Genomic DNA, 22,517 nt, shown 5'->3' with positions numbered 1-22,517 from the left:
TGGACAGATGAAACTTGGGGGGAAGTTCCACTGGCCACACTCACCCTATACCCAGGGTGGTAGCGTACCCTCTTGGTGGTAGATGAGTGCATATAGGTGAGTGCAGGTGGTATTACCAGTATGCTGGGCGTGGGGGAGTGAGGGCAGATGAACCTTGGGGGGAAGTTCCACTGGCCACACTCACCCTATACTTAGGGTGGTAGCGTACCCTCTTGGTGGTAGATGAGTGCATATATGTGAGTGCAGGTGGTATTACCAGTATGCTGGGCGTGGGGGAGTGAGGGCAGATGAAACTTGGGGGGAAGTTCCACTGGCCACACTCACCCCATACCCAGGGTGGTAGCGTCCCCTCTTGGTGGTAGGTAAGTGCATATAGGTGAGGGCAGGTGGTATTACCAGTTTCCTGGCGTGGGGGAGTGAGGGCAGATGAAACTTGGGGGGAAGTTCCACTGGCCACACTCACCCCATACCCAGGGTGGTAGCGTCCCCTCTTGGTGGTAGATGAGTGCATATAGGTGAGGGCAGGTGGTATTACTAGTATGCTGGGCGTGGGGGAGTGAGGGCAGATGAAACTTGGGGGGAAGTTCCACTGGCCACACTCACCCCATACCCAGGGTGGTAGCGTCCCCTCTTGGTGGTAGATGAGCGGGTGTATTGGGTTGTGAGGCAGTTGATCCAGAGGAAGGCGAAAAACCTAGCAAAGCATGATTAATGTGCTCCAGCTGGGGAAAAAATTCCTTCCTCATCCCCCGAGAGGCAATCGAATATTTCCTGGATCAGCCCTGTGTGTGGGGGAGGGTGGGCAATTGGAGCCCCACCCTCGGTGGTAAGTGAGTGGAGATTTGGGTGTCGGTGTGTGGAGAGCGGGGGAGGAGGGACAATCCCCCACACAGAGCTCCCATTTTCTCTGGACGCTCTTGGTGGTAGATGAGTGCATATACGTGGGGCCAGGGGGTAGTACCATTACGCTGGGCATGGGGAAGTGTGGACAGATGAAACTTGGGGGGAAGTTCCACTGGCCACACTCACCCTATACCCAGGGTGGTAGCGTACCCTCTTGGTGGTAGATGAGTGCATATAGGTGAGGGCAGGTGGTATTACCAGTATGCTGGGCATGGGGGAGTGAGGGCAGATGAAACTTGGGGGGAAGTTCCACTGGCCACACTCACCCCATACCCAGGGTGGTAGCGTCCCCTCTTGGTGGTAGATAAGTGCATATAGGTGAGGGCAGGTGGTATTACCAGTTTCCTGGCGTGGGGGAGTGAGGGCAGATGAAACTTGGGGGGAAGTTCCACTGGCCACACTCACTCTATACTTAGGGTGGTAGCATACCCTCTTGGTGGTAGATGAGTGCATATAGGTGAGTGCAGGTGGTATTACCAGTATGCTGGGCGTGGGGGAGTGAGGGAAGATGAAACTTGGGGGGAAGTTCCACTGGCCACACTCACCCCATACCCAGGGTGGTATCGTCCCCTCTTGGTGGTAGATAAGTGCATATAGGTGAGGGCAGGTGGTATTACCAGTTTCCTGGCGTGGGGGAGTGAGGGCAGATGAAACTTGGGGGGAAGTTCCACTGGCCACACTCACCCCATACCCATGGTGGTAGTGTCCCCTCTTGGTGGTAGATGAGTGCATATAGGTGAGGGCAGGTGGTATTACTAGTATGCTGGGCGTGGGGGAGTGAGGGCAGATGAAACTTGGGGGGAAGTTCCACTGGCCACACTCACCCCATACCCAGGGTGGTAGCGTCCCCTCTTGGTGGTAGATAAGTGCATATAGGTGAGGGCAGGTGGTATTACCAGTTTCCTGGCATGGGGGAGTGAGGGCAGATGAAACTTGGGGGGAAGTTCCACTGGCCACACTCACCCCATACCCAGGGTGGTAGCGTCCCCTCTTGGTGGTAGATGAGTGCATATAGGTGAGGGCAGGTGGTATTACTAGTATGCTGGGCATGGGGGAGTGAGGGCAGATGAAACTTGAGGGGAAGTTCCACTGGCCACACTCACCCCATACCCAGGGTGGTAGCGTCCCCTCTTGGTGGTAGATAAGTGCATATAGGTGAGGGCAGGTGGTATTACCAGTTTCCTGGCGTGGGGGAGTGAGGGCAGATGAAACTTGGGGGGAAGTTCCACTGGCCACACTCACCCCATACCCAGGGTGGTAGCGTCCCCTCTTGGTGGTAGATTAGCGGGTGTATTGGGTTGTGAGGCAGTTGATCCAGAGGAAGGCGAAAAACCTAGCAAAGCATGATCAATGTGCTCCAGCTGGGGAAAAAAATCCTTCCTGATCCCCCGAGAGGCAATCGAATATTTCCTGGATCAGCCCTGTGTGTGGGGGAGGGTGGGCAATTGGAGCCCCACCCTCGGTGGTAAGTGAGTGGAGATTTGGGTTTCGGTGTGTGGAGAGCGGGGGAGGAGGGACAATCCCCCACACAGAGCTCCCATTTTCTCTGGACCCTCTTGATGGTAGATGAGTGCATATAGGTGGGGCCAGGGGGTAGTACCATTACGCTGGGCGTGGGGAAGTGTGGACAGATGAAACTTGGGGGGAAGTTCCACTGGCCACACTCACCCTATACCCAGGGTGGTAGCGTACCCTCTTGGTGGTAGATGAGTGCATATAGGTGAGTGCAGGTGGTATTACCAGTATGCTGGGCGTGGGGGAGTGAGGGCAGATGAAACTTGGGGGGAAGTTCCACTGGCCACACTCACCCCATACCCAGGGTGGTAGCGTCCCCTCTTGGTGGTAGATAAGTGCATATAGGTGAGGGCAGGTGGTATTACCAGTTTCCTGGCGTGGGGGAGTGAGGGCAGATGAAACTTGGGGGGAAGTTCCACTGGCCTTTCTCGGGGGCAGTCCCTCTGTCCCCTTTCCCACGGCGTCCCTCTGTCCCTATCCCACGGCGTCCCTCTGTCCCTATCCCACGGCATCCCTCTGTCCCCTTCCCACGGCGTCCCTCTGTCCCCTTCCCACTGCGTCCCTCTGTCCCTATCCCACGGCGTCCCTCTGTCCCTATCCCACGGCTTCTATCTGCCCTCTTCAAAGCAAAGCACTCCCCAGCACATATCCTCTTAACCCCTCTCCCCCCAAATAAAAAAATGCTGTGTCCCCTCCCTACAGCGTCCCTCTGTCCCCTTCCCACATCGTCCCTCTGTCCCTATCCCACGGAGTCCCTCTATCCCCTTCCCACATCGTCCCTCTGTCCCTATCCCACGGCGTCCCTCTGTCCCTATCCCACGGTGTCCCTCTGTCCCCTTCCCACGGCGTCCCTCTGTCCCCTTCCCACGGTGTCCCTCTGTCCCCTTCCCACGGCGTCCCTCTGTCCCCTTCCCACGGCGTCCCTCTGTCCCCTTCCCACGGTGTCCCTCTGTCCCTATCCCACGGCGTCCCTCTGTCCCTATCCCACGGCGTCCCTCTGTCCCCTTCCCACGGCGTCCCTCTGTCCCCTTCCCACGGCGTCCCTCTGTCCCTATCCCACGGCGTCCCTCTGTCCCCTTCCCACGGCGTCCCTCTGTCCCCTTCCCACGGCGTCCCTCTGTCCCCTTCCCACGGTGTCCCTCTGTCCCTATCCCACGGCGTCCCTCTGTCCCCTTCCCACGGCGTCCCTCTGTCCGTATCCCACGGCGTCCCTCTGTCCCTATCCCACGGCTTCTATCTGCCCTCTTCAAAGCAAAGCACTCCCCAGCACATATCCTCTTAACCCCTCTCCCCCCAAATAAAAAAATGCTGTGTCCCCTCCCTACAGCGTCCCTCTGTCCCCTTCCCACATCGTCCCTCTGTCCCTATCCCACGGCGTCCCTCTGTCCCCTTCCCACATCGTCCCTCTGTCCCTATCCCACGGCGTCCCTCTGTCCCTATCCCACAGGGTCTATCTGCCCTCTTCAAAGCAAAGCAGCCCATATCCTTTTAACCCCTCTCCCCCCAAATTAAAAAATTCTGTGTCCCCTCCCTACAGCGTCCCTCTGTCCCCATCCCACGTCTCTCCTCTGTCCCCATCCCATGGTGTCCCCCTGACCTTTTCCCACAGCATCCCTCTGTCCCCTTCCCACAGAGTCCCTCTGTCCCCTTCCCACAGAGTCCCTCTGTCCCCATCCCACGTCATCCCTCTAAAATAGCCTAGCTCCAGCCCCGACTGTCACTAATCCCATTCTACATCGTACAGGGGTTAATCTTCTCCAGAGATGTCGCATCCAATGCATTCATCCAGTAAAATGCTCCAAACTCCAACAAAAGCACGACGATGGTCAACTTGTCGCTGCCGTTACCCCGTGGAAGCTTTTGTAAGATAATACACACAATGTAGTGCAGGCTGAGCCACAATGCCAGTACCTGGAGGATTTGTGGAGCCTCCAGCGTATGGTACACACCATGTTCCACAAAGGTTCTAACAAGTGTTTTCAGTCCATATGCCATCAAATATGAGAACATAAATAGCGGCACAAGTAGGATAACAATTTTAATAAGGTGGAACTCAACCAGCATGTGTAGTCCCTGAATGAAGTATGCGATATAGAAATGGAACATCCATCCTATAGTCAGGCTGAGTTCTGGTCCCACTTCAGCCTTCAGTGGCCAAACAATACATGTATTAATTTCCACTCCTGTGAAATAGTTTTTTATGAGTGGAAATATGTACAGGCAGAAAAACAAATATGCAGAGGAGAAAAACACTTTTCCAGATGCGCTTTTAATCAGCATTCGGAACGTGGCCATGAGGAATAGAATGCAGACCACTATAATCGGTAGATAAGTGGCCCATTGGTAAAGTTCTGCTGGCGGGTTCTGTTGGGACAGTCTTGCCATTTTCGCCAGTAACTCCTCTCTCGTCTGTCTCGCCTGTATCTCCTCTATCCTCAGTCTCTCAAACATTTCCTCAATTTCTATTTTCTTTCTCTCCATCATATCGGCCCACATTCTCATGCGAAGGTCTGAACGCCAGTCAGGCGGGGGTTCCATGTTTGGAACCATTCCTGAGAGTGTCAGGAGATGAAGAAGGTATCGAATCACCATCCTGCAAAACAGAGAGAAGAGAACATTGTTATTATTGATGCTTTATACCCCGGAAAATGAAACAATCGCTACATAGCAATTGTGTGATTACCACATCTATGAATTGGTAAGCTGCAATATAATAAATGTTTGATTTTTCTATATATATATAATACACTAGAGCTGCACGATAAATCATTAAAAAATCGTGAACGGCATTCAACCCCCCTCACAATCTTAATACAGCATTTCCCCGGTTCATGTTAAACAAGTGCAGAGCCATTCTCTTCTCAGAGCTGTCCAAAGAAAAAACTCAGCTGGCAAATGTTTATCAACAGTGATTAAGAGCCCTTTCACACCGAGTCGCCCAGAGCGTCGGCGGTAAAACGCTGCTACTTTTAGCGCCACTTTACCGTCGGATTTGCTACAGCTGCATTTTGTCTGTGGTACAGCGGCGCTTCCCATTGATTTCAACGGGCAGGACCGCATTAGGAGCGCATTAGGTGAGTTCACCGCTCCTAATGCGCTCCAAAGAAGCTGCTGGCAGGACTTTTTCTGACACCCTGCCAGCACACCGCTCCAGTGTAAAAGCCCTCTGGCTTTTACACTGGATGAGAACAGCCTGAGATGTAACAGAAAGTTCTGTAGAGAATGAATGTAATGAAGACCCCTGAGAACCACTTAGAAATTGTCCATGGGAATGATGCTACAAGATGTGTACAATGTCCTGTATACTAATAATATACAAACTATAGAGAGACTTACTTGTTGATAGGTTAGTACAATAAAGAAAAGTTCAATCTAAATCCGGTGAGCGAAGCCCACAAAGGTAAAATGCAGAAATTTGCAGTAATCTATTAAATTGGCAAAAGTAAATCGCAGTCAGTAGTAGTAGCTGATCCCTCTGTAAGAAGTGATGCTGCTCTGTCCAGTGACCAATGATTTCTGACGTGATCTCTGCCTGAGCAGTTTAAATACCTTCCAACTGCCAGAGTTTTATGACATCACAATATGTTGCCAGGCAACCGTGTTCTTTACAGTTTAGAGACGTTTAAATCTGCACAGTTTAAATCCCTTCCAACTGCCAGAGCCTGATGACATCAGTGCGTTGCCGTAGCAACCATGTTCTTTACAGCCACCACATCTAAGAATTGGTAAGCTGCAATATAATAAATGTTTTTGGATATAATATGGATTTATACTCCACTATTTTATATATATATATATATATATATATATATATATATATATATATATATATATATATATATATATATATATATATATATATATTAGGGCTGTTACTGATCAAAAATGTTGTGTTCGATTAATCGATTTTTTTTTAATCGATTAATCGACTAATTTCGATTAATTATAACGCACATACAGATCCAACTACTTTTAGCTGATTTCCTTGCAGGCTGATTCCCAGTGCAGCTACCAACCACTGGAAAAATGGATAGCAGGATACAAAAAACACACAAAGGCAGGACTCGATGGGAATAGCATTAAAACTTTTATAGTCTTCAAGTAGGTAACACAATAAATATTGCACTGGAGATAAAATCGATGTAGCTACATAAACTGTAAAAATGGTGCGAGTAATACCAAACGGTACCAAAAGCAGTCATAAAAACATGTAGCTAAGTATGATACTGGTATAAAAATGTGTACAATGATACCACTGCCGAATTCAGATGAGGAGAGGTTAACATCAGTCCGTCGGCATGTAGATGTCCCATGAAGTGAACTATCACAACTCCCAGTGGATGGCTGTAGAATCCCAGGTTGATAGAGGGAAGTTATGGAGGGAAGTGTAACAGCCCTTGCGTGTGGCAGATAGTAAGGTCCTGCCGGCATGCAGATATGAAGGCACAGCAAAGGAGCCCTTCAAGCCCCGCCAGTGTCTGTCACCGGATCTCCGACGGAACTCCCTAAAGGCCCGGAAGCCGGCGGAGAGGTGAGTACCAATCAAAAGAATTTTGATCGATCAAAAAAATTAAAGATTAATCGATGAATTAATAGTTAATTTCCAAAGCCCTAATATATATATATATATATATATATATATATATATACACAGCTGTTCAGCTATGTCACGCTTAGGAAAAGGGTTGGTCATACTGGAGGGAAATTTTTAATTTCTGATGAGTTATTTGGCAGTTTGGCAGTTGGAGGGATGAGAACAGTCTGAGATGTAACAGACAGTTCTGTAGAGAATGAATGTAATGAAATCCCCTGAGAATCACTTTGAAATTGTCCATGAAATAAACATATGCAGAAATGGAATGATGCTACAAGATGTGTACAATGTCCTGTATAATAATAATATACAAAGTATAGAGAGAGACTTACTTGTTGATAAATTAGTACAATAAAGAAAAGTTCAATCTAAATCCGGTGAGCGAAGCCCACAAAGGTAAAATGCAGAAATTCGCAGTAATCTATTAAATTGGAAAAAGTAAATCGCAGTCAGTAGTAGTAGTAGCTGATCCCTCTGTAAGAAGTGATGCTGCTCTGTCCAGTGACAAATGATTTCTGACGTGATCTCTGCCTGAGCAGTTTAAATACCTTCCAACTGCCAGAGTTTTATGACATCACAATATGTTGCCAGGCAACCGTGTACTCTACAGTTTAGAGACGTTTAAATCTGCACAGTTTACCGTATTTATCGGCGTATAACGCGCACTTTTTCCCCCTTAAAATCAGGGGGAAATCGTGGGTGCGCGTTATAGGCCGATGTCATTATCATTTACCAATGGGGGGGGGGGCGGGGATTGGGCAGGAGTGTCGTGCCGGCCATCCCACCTCGCATGGGACAGCCGACGGCGTACTAAAAAGATGAAAAAAAAAGTCCCTTCTCTCCTCTTCTTGCTCCTCCTCCCCCTCCGAGTGTAGCTTCAGATTGGAGGAGGAGAGGAGGAGGAGGAGACAGTGTGGTTTGAGCGGTTTGAGTGGGAGACTGTGTGGTTAGATGCCGACCTGATCGTCTTTGCGGGCATCCGTGGGGACCCAATCCGGCGCTGTCTTGAACGGGTATCAACACCCAGAGACCTGATCCGACGTGATCCGTGAGACGTCGGGACTACAGACGCTTACGCCAAAGCTGGGTGAGTGGAGCGGCTCATGCTGTGACAGGAGAAGCAGGTAGGAGGGCAGAGTATCCCCCCCCCCACCCATACAGCACTCACAGGCAGTTTGAAAATGTGTAATGTGCTGGGATGTGATCTATGTGTAATGTGCTGGGATGTGATCTATATGTAATGTGCTGGGATGTGATCTACAGTATATGTAATGTGCTGGGATGTGATCTATATGTAATGTGCTGGGATGTGATCTATATGTAATGTGCTGGGATGTGATCTATATGTAATGTGCTGGGATGTGATCTTTGTGTAATGTGCTGGGATGTGATCTATGTGTAATGTGCTGGGATGTGATCTATGTGTAATGTGCTGGGATGTGATCTATGTGTAATGTGCTGTCATGTGATCTATGTGTAATGTGCTGTCATGTGATCTATGTGTAATGTGCTGTCATGTGATCTGTATGTAATGTGCTGGGATCTGTATGTAATGTGCAGGCTTTGGAATATAAAAGGGGCTGTTGAAAGGTTTTTTCCTAAAACTTCCCTCCTAAAATTAGGGTGCGCATTATACGCCGGTGCGCGTTATACGCCGATAAATACGGTAAATCCCTTCCAACTGCCAGAGCCTGATGACATCAGTGTGTTGCCGTAGCAACCATGTTCTTTAGAGCCACCACATCTAATGCCGCGTACAGACGGTCGTTTTTTGTTATGAAAAAAAACAACGTTTTAAAAAACGTCATTTAAAATGATCGTGTGTGGGGCAAAACGTCGTTTTATGTCTTCAAAAAAAACGACCAAAAAAAATTCGAACATGCTTGAATTTTTTGTGTCGTTTTTCAAAACGTCGTTTTTTGTTTCACAGAAATTGACCGTGTGTAGCAAAAAACGACGTTTAAAACGACGTTTTTAAACCTGCGCATTCCCAGAAGCTAGCTATGAAGCGAGCTTCAATGGAAAAAAGTGGTGAAACGTAACCTCGCTTTGCTAGAGCATTGTGAAAAAACGATGGTGTGTAGGCAACGTCGTTTTTGAAAATGATGTTTCAAAAACGTTGTTTTATTTCATGATTTAAAACGTCGTTTTTTTTTCATCACAAAAAACGACCGTCTGTACGCGGCATAAGAATTGGTAAGCTGCAATATAATAAATGTTTTTGGATATAATATGGATTTATACTCCACTATTTTATATATATATATATATACACAGCTGTTCAGCTATGTCACGCTTAGGAAAAGGGTTGGTCATACTGGAGGGAAATTTTAATTTCTGCTGAGTTATTTGGCAGTTTGGCAGTTGGAGGGATGAGAACAGTCTGAGATGTAACAGAAAGTTCTGTAGAGAATGAATGTAATGAAATCCCCTGAGAATCACTTTGAAATTGTCCATGGAATAAACATATGAAGAAATGGATTGATGCTACAAGATGTGTACAATGTCCTGTATAATAATAATAACATACAAAGTATAGAGAGAGACTTACTTGTTGATAAATTAGTACAATAAAGAAAAGTTCAATCTAAATCCGGTGAGCGAAGCCCACAAAGGTAAAATGCAGAAATTTGCAGTAATCTATTAAATTGGCAAAAGTAAATCGCAGTCAGTAGTAGTAGCTGATCCCTCTGTAAGAAGTGATGCTGCTCTGTCCAGTGACCAATGATTTCTGACGTGATCTCTGCCTGAGCAGTTTAAATGCCTTCCAACTGCCAGAGTTTTATGACATCACAATATGTTGCCAGGCAACCGTGTTCTTTACAGTTTAGAGACGTTTGGATCTGCACAGTTTAAATCCCTTCCAACTGCCAGAGCCCGATGACATCAGTGTGTTGCCGTAGCAACCACGTTCTTTACAGTTTAGAGACCGTTTGAATCTGCACATAGCAGAAAAAAAAGTGTGATTATTAAATCATGTAATGCTTCCTGTTTTAACATGAAAATTAACAAAATAAAAGTAAAAAAAAAAAAGGAAAATTATTAAAAGACCTGTGTTAGAGCCGGAGGAGGAGGAGCACATACGTTAATTTATACCAGGGGTTCTCAACCTACTAGTGCCGTGACCCCTTGATAAAATTTTCCAAGTTGTGGGGACCCCTAATGCCGCGTACACACCATCACTTTCTGCGATGTAAAAAAACGACGTTTTCTGTGATTGAAAAAAACGACATTTTTGAAACTTCAATTTGAACAACGACGTAGCATACACACCATCACTTTTTCCCAACGCTCTAGCAAAGCGCAGTTCCGTCAATCACGCACGACGTCACTATAAAGGGTCGTTTCCATGCGGAAGACGGCCTCTTTTGCTGATATCGTGTTGCTGCGTGTTAGTAAAAGTTTGGTGAGAGACGATTCGTGATTTTCAGTGTTTGTGCTTTAAATTTCGTTTTCTGTCGTACAGTTTGTGTATTTGTCGTCTGATCTGTGATACAGTGCTTGTAATAAGGACGTATTTGTTTTGGCATTACGTTTTTGTGTGCACGGTGCTGTTTAGCAGGTCATTCTTCAGAGGCCATTCTGTACTTCAGGGCGTAATTTCTAGTCTGATCTGATTTGACGACCGTTTTCTAGCCATGTTGCGGGTACGAACTCGTCGCCGAGATCGTGCTGTGCTTGTTGTTAGGATGTGTGCTGCATCCCGGCGACGGTCCATGAACAGGGTGAGGAGGAGGTTGTGGACCAAGAACTGGTTGCTATGCAGGGACCAGTTCTCTCATATGCCTCTGCTGCGGGAGATCCGAGAAAATAACCCTGATGATTTCAGGAATTTTCTTAGGATGTCTGACCCCGTATTTCAGCAGCTTTTGGCTTCGGTGTCGCCATATATCACCAGGCGGGACACCGTTATGCGGGAAGCCATCACTGCTGAGCAGAGGCTAGTTGCTACGTTGCGCTACCTTGCAACAGGGAGAAGTCTGCAGGACTTGAAGTTCTCGACGGGCATCTCCCCCCAGGCTCTGGGCCTCATAATCCCGGAGACCTGTTCGGCCATCATTCAGGTTCTTCAGGAGGACTATGTTAAGGTAAGTGTTGTTCTTTCAATGGCCAAACTATGCCCAAAAACACTCCCTAATTAACCTGTTTATAATATGCTGAGAATGTTCACTTTGTCTCCATGTATGCTGTTCTTCCCAATTTTTAAAGCCCTACATGTTTATTTTAGTTAGCCAACCTGTCCAGCATTCTGTTTTGTGTCCAAACCCACCTAGCCTAGTCCCTATATCCCTGTTTATTTGTGGCCTCCATTGTAGTGCTGCATTTTGTGTGTCCCTATATCCCCGGTTATTTGTGGCCTCCATTGTAGTGCTGCATTTTGTGTGTCCCTATATCCCCGTTTATTTGTGGCCTCCATTGTAGTGCTGCATTTTGTGTGTCCCTATATCCCCGGTTATTTGTGGCCTCCATTGTCCAAAACCCCCCCAGATTGTTGGACTACATATTAATAATTTTTACTGAACTTTTTTTTGTAAAGTATTTTTTGGGGTGGTTTGTCAGGTCACAAACTCATCTTGGGCCCCCCCTCCCCCTTTTCTTTTTTCGTAACATCAGAGGGGGTGATTAATATGCTTAGTGATCCCATATTATTTTGTAATCTTAAATGTTTTTCTTTTATTTTTGGGGGATCCCTTGAAATTGTAGTGATATTCTGTTCACAATGTTTGTTTGAATGGATTTTTTCTTATCTTTCTATCCAGTTCCCCACCACGCCACAGGAATGGCAGACTGTGGCAGCGGACTTCTCCCAGCGTTGGAACTTTCCGAACTGCGGAGGAGCCATTGATGGCAAGCACGTCCGCATCGTGCCCCCACCCCATTGTGGATCCCATTTTTACAACTACAAGGGGTTCCACAGCGTTGTTTTGATGGCGGTGGTGTCTGCCAACTATGATTTCATGTACGTGGATGTTGGGAAAAATGGCCGAGTTCGCCCAACGGCTTCAGTCGGAGGACCTTGCCTTGCCACCTGCGGAGGAGAACGAAGAGGGTCTGCCCTTCGTGTTTATTGCAGATGAGGCTTTTGCTTTGGGTCCCCACCTCATGAGGCCATTTCCCCAACGCACCCTCACCCATGAGAGGAGGGTTTTTAATTATCGGCTGGCCAGGGCAAGACGTGTGGTAGAGAATGCCTTTGGAATCATGGCCAGCCGATTCCGATTGTTTTTAACAGCAATCAACCTTGCGGAATATAAATGGAATCACATCATCTTATGTTGTTGCATTCTACACAATTATTTAAGAAGACATTCGCACAATTACCTAACGGTATTGCCTGATGAGGCAGATCTTGTGGCTCCGGAGCCGGGACATGAGGCTAGCCATAGAGGCTTGGCCCCCCAAACCGCACGTGCAGTGCGTCAATCCTATGTGGATTATTTTATGGGGAGGGGGGCCATTGCAATGCCCGATCTTCCTTAAAAAAAAAAATTTTCTTTTTTCTGGATTAAACAGTGTAATTATTTATAGTATAATTGTTTTTTCTTATTTTGGGTATTGTTTACTTTTCCTAGGTTCTCATCCAGCCATGTGTTTGGGATGTACTAAATTCCCATCAGTGTCAATCTTATTAACTGTACAAATATACCTGAGTAATTTAATGAGTCAGCATTGATACAAATAACTAGCCACACATTTTTTAGAGTACAAATATCTTTATTTTTTAGCAAGAATTCTTACAAAATATAATCAGTTTTTGTATATTTTTTTTTTTTAAATTAGGACAAAATAGAATATTTATTTTTTTATTTTTTTTTATGACAAAATAGAATCACTTTTTTTTTTTTCTTCTTTTTTTTTTGATTTGGTAAAATAGAATCACTTTTATTTATTTTTTGTGTTTTTACATATAAAATATTGTTTTGTTTTTAAAAGAAATAAAAGGACCCCAACAAATTAAACCCTCCCCAAAACATTTATCAAATTTTTAAGCTGGCGTTCTAGCGTTTTCGCTTTGTGGCGAATTTCCCGGCAGGCCAGACGGATGTCCTCGACTTGGACCCTGCAGGACAATACCTCTGCGATGAGGAGCTGGGCACTATAGGTGTCAAGTCCCTCACCAGCCCGATTTCTTCCTGAAATGTGGGACCAAAACATGTGTTAAAATAATGTAGGCCTACATCTATATTACCTGAACCTGTGGTATATGTTACTTTACCGGATGTTGTGGCAGGTTCCCCTTCGTCTATATCCCTCGGGGGTGTGGCTTGGTTTGCTTGTGCCTCCTGCCTTGCTGCTTCATTGTGCCCTACGAGATTGAAGAAAGGGAAAACATGAGGTTAAAACATTAGAGCGGCCTGAAAGGAAATAAAAAGATTTTTTGGAAAATAAAAGATGGCAATATTGGTGTTTTGCAAAAGCATTCAAAGAAGATAGACCAGTATTTAATCCATTTACAAAGTAATTCATAATCTTGGTCCAATTGGTGTAGTTTTCTATATGGAAACTAACCAAGTATCCACTGGATCTGCTCAGCCCTGTGTGACACCCGACATAGGTTGTGATTGTGACAAACAATTGTGCTACTGAGTCCACATGTGCAATAAAAAACTGCTGAGCAAACACTCCTTTTTCTGTATATAAAGGTCTTTATTTAAAAAAAAATATAATCAGAAACGCATTCACATCAAAACCACAATTGATGACACCTTAAACCAAAAAATATAACAAATTTCATGTTTGTGGGTCGAATAATTGGTCCTAGGAGTCGTCGTTCATTCGCCTCAAATTCCGAAAATTACGCTTTTTTTGTATGATACAGTGATTCAACTCCCCTTTGCACATGCAAAATAGGCATGATGCCATTTCTCACTAATATGGTATTTTATTATTGAAAGTCAGCGAATGAACGACGACTACGACGACAGAATCATGCGGCCACAATCATAATCACAATTCTGGTCAACCTGCAAAAAAAAAACACATGGCACAAAGAACACACCCAAATAATTAATACACATGGAAAAAACTTACTTCTTCTTCGAATCACCCTATTTATTTTTGCTAGTTGGTGTGGTTCTCTCTTCTTTAAATCTGACCACCTTTTGCGCAGGTGCTCTCTGCTCCTGCGTTTTCCAAACTTCCGCTGGAGCCTACGGATAACCTTCGCCATTATTGTGGCCTTAACTTTGTTTGGATGCATGTAGGGGCCATGCTTGGCATCATAGTCCTCCCTTCTCAAAATGGTGACCATCTTCACCATTGCATTGAATGACATGTTGGAGGCTCTGCACCTGAATCTGCGGCGTGGTTGGGCCTGGCCTGCCTCCTGGCTTGAGCTGGAATAGACCTCCATGTTGTCCATCATTTCTCCCTCACCAAACGACAGAGAAGGGGCGTGGAAAGGACGATTCCGAACGTCAGGGGCGGGGTGTCGTGCGGAGCGTCACGCGTGCGTAGTGTAAAAAGGGATCGGACGTGTTTGTAAACGGCGTGCACAGTCTGTTGAAGAAGGCGGAAGTCACGATCTTTGCTAACGACGATATGTAAGTTAATTTTTGCGACTTTATTATAGTGAAGAGGGAATGAGTTTGTGGGCTAGATATGGGAATAAAGCTAGTGGCTTTACTGACATTATGTTTTGCATTATATGTTTCATGCGCAGAAAGAATGGATCCCTTCAAGGAAGCGGAGTTCATGACTGAATTTATTCAGAAATGGAAGGAACATCCTGTTCTGTGGCAAACCAAAAATACCATCAATAAAAACAAAGATGCCAGGGAAAAAGCAAAAGAGAGCATGCTGGAATTTGTGAAAACAAGGGTCCCCAACGCCACAAAAGACACAGTCAAGAGCAAAATCAATTCCATCAGGGGCACCTACAGTGCCCAACGGGTCCAAGTCCTGGCCTCTATGAGGTCTGGGGCTGCAGCTGACTCCATCTACAAACCTACCCTGTGGTACTACAGTCAGCTGCAGTTCCTGGACGACCACATAGAGACCAGGCCATCCCTGTCTACCCTTCCCCCAAGAGGTAGCTCCCAGCTTCCCAGCAGCCAATCCTCCAGTCTTCTCTGCAGACAAGAGCAGGCAAGCTCGGAGGAAGAGCAAGAGTTCCTGGAGGACCCCAATTGTGACCCATGGAGCATGGTATGTGTTTTTTGTATGAATTTAGTTAGTATATGACAAGTCTAATAATAATGTTATTTATGTTACTAGTGTTCGAAATTCAAAGGGAATCTCAAAATTTTGAGGATAAGATCAATAGTCAGTAGTGGCAAAACAGGATGGGTACAAAATTTCAGAATTATTAATGTTTCGGAAGGAGTGGGTGTCATTTTCGGAGAGGCCAGTAGGGGGGGGGGGGGGGTAACGCAATACACCTGCAAGGGGTCCCAGATGTCAAACAGCCTTTTTGTGTAAAATCTAGTTGACACGAAATTGACTACTTAATTTTTGGGGGAAAAGGCCACTTATTTCCTAAATTAGGCCTACAACAACCCCCACAATTCCAGGGGGACCACTCCACACTCACGCAAAAAGGCACAGAAGTCTGCGCCAAATGGAGGAGGAGACCCAGACCCTGCTTCGCCAAGCTTCCGAGAGCCACCCAGTGAAGTAGAGGGGTTCGCAGCGCTCATTGCAGCCAAGCTCCACAATCTGGAGCAGAGCCAGCGTGTGCGCTACAAACTCCTCATCTTCAAAGCCATAAGCATGGCATCCCTGGGGCAGCTCGATGACGACACCGACATTGTGCGGATTGCTCCTCCTGTCCTTGCTGCTCCTCCTGCTCCTGCTCCTGCTCCTCCTCTTCATGAGGCTGCTCTGGCTCCTGGCACTTCATCTCCTCCAGGAACCCAGCCCCCAAGGACTCGGGCTACAGGGAAGGCTGCAGGGAAAACTGCAGGAAAGGCTGCTGGGAAGAGAAAGCCCAAAAAATAACACGGTGCCCCTGATGGAATTTTATGTTGACTCACAGGCTGAATTGGTGGCTTCGGGGACCCTTGTTTTCATCAAAGTTCTAGCACGCTCTCAAGTGATGCCTTCCTTGGCATCTTTGTTTTTATTAAGTTGTGTTTTTGGGTTGTCATCATTTTAATTATTACTTTTTGGGCAGATTAAATGCACTTTTGAGTTATCATCCAAATTTGACCATGTGTATTTTTTGTAGATTTGAGAGATCATTAGTGAGTGGGCAGACCCATTTCAGAAACGTTTTTGGAAACATTAACAAGGTAAAAAAACATGCTTGTGGGTAACTTCCAAAAAAAATTATGTTGTTGCAGCCACTTCACACACTCCCAAATCAACCCAAAATAGAGATTTTACCAAACATTGATGACAAAAAAAAAAAAAATAAGGTTGGCCAATATATATATTTAAAATTTGGAAGATGGAAGATACAACTAAATAACACAACACAAACATAAACATTATCTAACAAGAAAGAATCAAGTTAAAAGCTTGTCCTAACTATGTAACAAGATCAGCCGCAACAAACGTCCATTTTTGTGTAGCATTTAAAAGCAGGGGTTAAAGAAGCGCTTTCTTTTCTTCTATATAAGCTGAAAACTACCTAACGAATGTGCTTATTCCATTCTGAACAGTCGTTTTACCTGAATGAGCGCTGCCGTCTCCTAACTTGCTTCTGAGCATGCGCGTGCTTAAAACAACGTTTTTACGTACACACGGTCAATGTTTAGGACACAAAAAGCGACGTTGGGCAAAAACGACACATAAAATTGAAGCATGCTTGAATTTTTTTTGGTCGTTTTTCAGAAGACATAAAATGACGTTTTTGCCCACACACGGTCAATTAAATTGACGTTTTTCAAAACGTCGTTTTTTTACATCGCAGAAAGTGATGGTGTGTACGCGGCATAACAGTAAAATTATTTTTATAGCGTGGGTTGAAAGCACCCAAGGCAAGACAAGTAATTTTCGCCCCTAACCCACGGACATTTAGCTCTTCCTGAGTGCCTTCCACTCGTACAGTATTAAAACCTCGTATAGTACATTTTAGGGTGTACCATTCTTTCTCATTGTTCTCCTTTCTTTCCCTTTCAACTCTCTATCCTAATTCCTTGTTTTTTTCCCCATCCCTCCCCCTAACTGTCTTTCTTGCTCTCTTTTTTTCTTTCTCTCCCTTTTTCTTTGTTCCTTCCCCTTTTATCATCTCCGATCCTGGGAGAGCAGCGTGGGCTTTAGGAACAGCCCAGGATTTGGTGACCCCTGGCAAATCATAATTTGACCCCCGAGGGGGTCCCGACCCCCAGGTTGAGAACCACTGATTTATACGCTACGAGAAGGAAGTATTTAGTACTTTTCATCTGCACAAAAAAACAAAACCAAGGCCAAGGGCTACCTAAGGTAAAAAGTAGGGTTGTCCCGATACCGATACTAGTATCGGTATTGGGACCGATACTGATCATTTGCGCGAGTACTTGTACTCACGCAAATGCTCTCGATGCCTGACCCGATACTTTTTTTTTTTTTTTCGTGAGCTGGTGGAGAGGGGGTGGAGTGGGGGCGGAAAGGGGGTGGAGAGCGGAGCAGAGCAGTCCTCGTATGGAGAAGAGGAGAGCTGCTGCCGCTGCCGCCTAGTCCCCCCCCCCCCGCCGACATCTAGTTAATTTGCGCTGGAGGAACACAGCAGCTTTTATTTGAATAGCTGTGTGTTCCCCGCCGCGCCTCTCGTGTATAGACACTCCCCCTTGCCCAGAAACTTTGAAAGACAGATCACCTGTCCCAGGATTGGACGGGTGATCTGTCTATCAAAGTGCCCAGGCAAGGGGGAGTGTCTATACATGAGGCGCGGCGGGAAACACACAGCTATTCAAATGAAAGCTGTTGTGTTCCTCCCCAACCCATCCTCCCCCTGCTGTACTTGCCACCTAGCTGTTAGGACTCCTGCACTCATTCCACTGATCTTGTACTGCCAGGATGAACCAGAGGGAATCTAATTGATCAGCGTCCTCCAGTTTAGGATGGCGCTGACCAATCAGAATCCATCTTGGCAGTGCAGGAGAGTGAGCAGCAGGGATTTCAAATCCCTGGACTGGTGGAGCCTGTGTGGGAGCCCTTATAGCTAAAGATTGCTGGTGTTCACCTTTTTTAGAGAAAAATTGTAACGGTGACCTAACACTTCAAACATTGCTGCTATTTTGGTTGGTTCTTTCTGTGACTTGGCTTTCTATTAGGGGACACAAGGCTGCATTAGGGACAAAGCTGCATTATGCACAAGGCTGAATTTAGGGACATGGCTGCATTAGGGACATGGCTGCATTTAGGGACATGGCTGCATTAGGGACATGGCTGCATTAGGGACATGGCTGCATCTAGGGACATGGCTGCATCTAGGGACATGGCTGCATCTAGGGAAATGGCTGAATTTAGGGACATGGCTGAATTTAGGGACATGGCTGCATTAGGGACATGGCTGAATTTAGGGACATGACTGAATTAGGGACATGGCTGAATTTAGGGACATGGCTGAATTTAGGGACAAGGCTGCATTTGGGGACACAAGGCTGCATTTGGGGACACATGGCTGCATTTAAAAAAAAGTATCGGTATCGGCGAGTACATGAAAAAAAGTATCAGCACTTGTACTCGGTCCTAAAAAAGTGGTATCGGGACAACCCTAGTAAAAAGAGTGGGCAAGTTGGTTAATGGTTATAAAGAACAAAATGATCCTTAACCACTTCAATACCCACCCATTGTGAAATGACGTCCTGGGTTTGAGTGGGGATATCTGAATGATGCCTGCAGCTACAGGCATCATTCAGATATCCATTTCTTCAGCCGGCGATTCTGTGCACCATAAGAACGATCATAGCGGCGGTTTCGCCCCTTGATCGTTCTTATAGGCGGCGTCCGGTGCTTCTCCGGGCTCTCCTTTGCCATCGGAGACCCGGAGAAATGATCCGCCGGCGTCGGATGGAAACCATAGAGTAGACTGGTGACCAGATGGTCACCAGTCATCTCTATGATCGTCGGAGGCCCGGGCGCGATGTTATGACGTCACGCCCGGGTCCTGGAATGTAAACACAGCCGCAATCGCGGCTGAAAGCATTAGATCTGTGAAAAAAAAATTCACGATCTAATGCTTTCCAGCCTGGAGGAGAGATGTGGGGTCTTATTGACCCCGCATCTCTCCATAAAGAGTACCTGTCACGAGCCATTCCTATTACAAGGGATGTTTACATTCCTTGTAATAGGAATAAAAGTGATCAAAAAAAAAAAGTGTAAAAATAAAAGAAATTGAGTAAAATAAATAAAAAAATTATAAAAAAAAAAAAATTCAACGCCCCTGTCCCCGGTAGCTCGCGCTCAGAAGCGAACACATACGTAAGTCCCACCCACATGTAAACGCCGTTCAAACCACACATGTGAGGTATCGCCGCGTGCGTTAGAGCGCCAGCAACAATTCTAGCACTAGACCTCCTCTGTAACTCTAAAATTGTAACTTGTAAAAAAAAAATAAGCGATACCTATGGAGATTTTTAAGTACTGACGTTTGGCGACATTCCATGTGTGCGCAATTTTAAAGCGTGACATGTTGGGTATTTATTTACTCGGCGTATCTTTCACATTATACAAAAAAATTGGGCTAACTTTACTGTTTTGTTATTTTTTAATTCACAAAACCGTTTTTTTCCCCAAAAAAAAGGCGTTTGAAAAATTATTGCGCAAATACTGTGCGAGATAAAAAGTTGCAATGGCCGGCATTTTATTCCCTAGGGTGTCTGCTAAAAAAACATATATAATGTTTGGGGGTTCTGAGTAATTTTCTAACAAAAAAATTATGATTTATGCATGTAGGAGAGAAGTGCCAAAATAGGCCCGGTATTGAAGTGGTAAATTTAAAACAGATCGAATGTTAATTCATGACTTTAGTTTTCAAACGTTTTTTCTCTCTTGCTTTTCCTGACCAAATTTCAAATAAAAAGGTTTTATGAAGAGGAAGTGAAAAGGGAAAATTTATTATCAATACTTACCGTAATTTTCCTTTCCTGATGGACTCCATGGCAGCCTACGTGTGGGTTAATCCCGCCTCCTCTCCAATGCTATAGGACCCCATACCCATAAAAGTCAGCTCACCTATCAGTACTGTGTTCCGTAACTAGCCGACTCTTGGACCCCTTATTAACCTTTAGGGTGGGAACTCCGTCTGCCATGGAGTCCATCAGGAAAGGAAAATTACGGTAAGTATTGATAATAAATTTTCCCTTTTCCTGACTGACTCCATGGCAGCCTACGTGTGGGAAATAACTAGCCAAACCACACGGGTGGGTATGATGAACAGAAAATTTGACCCGTCAACCAACAGGATTTACAAATACAAAATCACAGAAGATAGCGAAGCAGGCTCACTACAAAAGTGACATAAGGTCTTAATGGAGGCTATTCTGAATCGGCTGCTAAGGCTATGAATGTGGGTTTCAGTAGCACATGGAGCTCATTGCCCTGAAGAGATTATCCATCCCAAATCACCTTTCCAGATAGCTTACTCAGTCACAACTCACATGAAAGAAGATCTGGCGATGTTTATTCGTCGTATGATCCGTAGAATGCAAGTTACAACAGATAAAAGAACGATTCTTACATGCAGGTAGAAGAAACATACAGGTCACATGAAGTACAGCATTGAAATGACTGATACAGAAAAGAGGGGGAGGAGACTGAGCAGCATGCAAACTAAGGAATGCCACAAGAGTCAAACTAGATAGGGATTAAAGAGACAGTACATAATAAAAATAATATCATGTAACATGACACTCCCCGCCTGAAATCTTTAGATTTCAAAGTCTATTACATATATAAAGATAAGTCCAACTTGAACCTGTAGGGGAAGAAACGTTAAAGGTAAAACTGGTGTGTAAACCATAGATACGAGATACCCGCAAACACAAGAAGGTACGCAGTAAATGAACAATGAAACGACGTCCAAAAAAACAGATGGCTTGAGCCCTGCAGTCTATCGTTTGTAATCGTGGGACTTCAACAGTAGCACAGTCAATAGTGATAGTGATATTCTCCCCGCCATAGCAGGTATAGCCGGTACTCCTGCCTAAGTCACTCATTATGACTTCAGCTATTTCCACTGCTAGCACAGCTGCACAAAGTTCAAGTCTGGGTATGGTATGTGCGGGTTTTGGTGTTAGCTTTGTCTTGCCTAGAACAAAGTTGCAGTGTATGTCTCCATTAACTCCTGAGGTCTTCAAATAGGCCACTGCAGCTATAGCTTCAACTGATGCATCAGAGAAAATATGGATTTCCCTCTGGACAGCGGCTGAGATAGAGACTGGGGCATAGCAACGTGGAATTTGGAGCTGTTCTAATGTCTTCAGAGAACCTCTCCATTTCTCCCATCTTTGTTGTTTCTCAATAGGTAACGGAGTGTCCCAATCTAGGTTATCGGTAGTAAGCTGTCTTAATAACATCTTACCTTGGATGGTGACTGGGGCTATAAATCCCAGTGGGTCGTAGATGCTGTTCACTACGGACAAGACTCCTCTCTTGGTGAAGGGTTTGTCACAGGTTGACACCTGGAAGGTGAATGTGTCTACTTTGATGTTCCACAGCAGACCTAGACTTCTCTGCATAGGGGGTGTGTCTGACCCAAGGTCAAGGTCTTTCACACTGGCAGCATAGTCCTCAGGGTGAAATGCATTCATTAGCTCTTGGCTGTTAGATATAATTTTGTGAAGTCTCAAGTTTGCTACAGCTAGCATCTCCTTTGTTCTGGTAAGAAGATTAATTGCTTCTTTAGCAGTAGGAAAGGATTTGAGCCCGTCATCTACGTAAAAGTTCCTTTCAACAAATTGACGAGCATCGGATCCATACTCAGCTTCTCCAAGCTGAGCTGTCTTTTTTAGTCCATAGATTGCTACAGCTGGGGAAGGGCTGTTCCCAAAGACATGTACCCTCATTCGGTAATCAATTACCTCTTTGTTGATGTCGTTGTCCTTGTGCCATAGAAACCTGAGGTAATTCCTGTTATCTTCCTTGACGATGAAGCAGTGGAACATTTGTTGAATGTCGGCCATCACCGCTACAGGTTCTTGACGAAAGCGAATTAGGACTCCAATGAGGTTGTTGTTCAAGTTGGGCCCTGTGAGGAGCATGTCGTTAAGTGAGAAGCCTTCATGTTGGGCACTGGAGTCAAAGACAACTCTGATTTGGTCTGGCTTTCGTGGGTGATACACACCGAAGGAAGGGAGGTACCAGCATTCTTCTCCTTCTTTCAATGGGGGTGCGGGTTCGGCATGACCCCTGTCAAAGATATTCTGTATGAAGTCCACAAAATGTCTTTCCATCTCTGGCTTCCTGCTTAAGGTACGCTTTAAGGAGGAGAATCTTTTGACTGCTTGATGTAGATTGTTTGGTAGCTTCTCTCTCGGGAGGCGAAAGGGTAGGGGTGCTACCCAGCTATTGGAATCTTCCTGAAAGAACTCATTGTCCATTACTTTAAGGAATTCTTTGTCTTCTGCCGAAGGAGCCA

Source organism: Rana temporaria, chromosome 5, assembly GCF_905171775.1.
Source record: "Rana temporaria chromosome 5, aRanTem1.1, whole genome shotgun sequence".
NCBI lineage: Eukaryota > Metazoa > Chordata > Amphibia > Anura > Ranidae > Rana > Rana temporaria.
Note: the sequence above shows the minus strand (reverse complement) of the source record.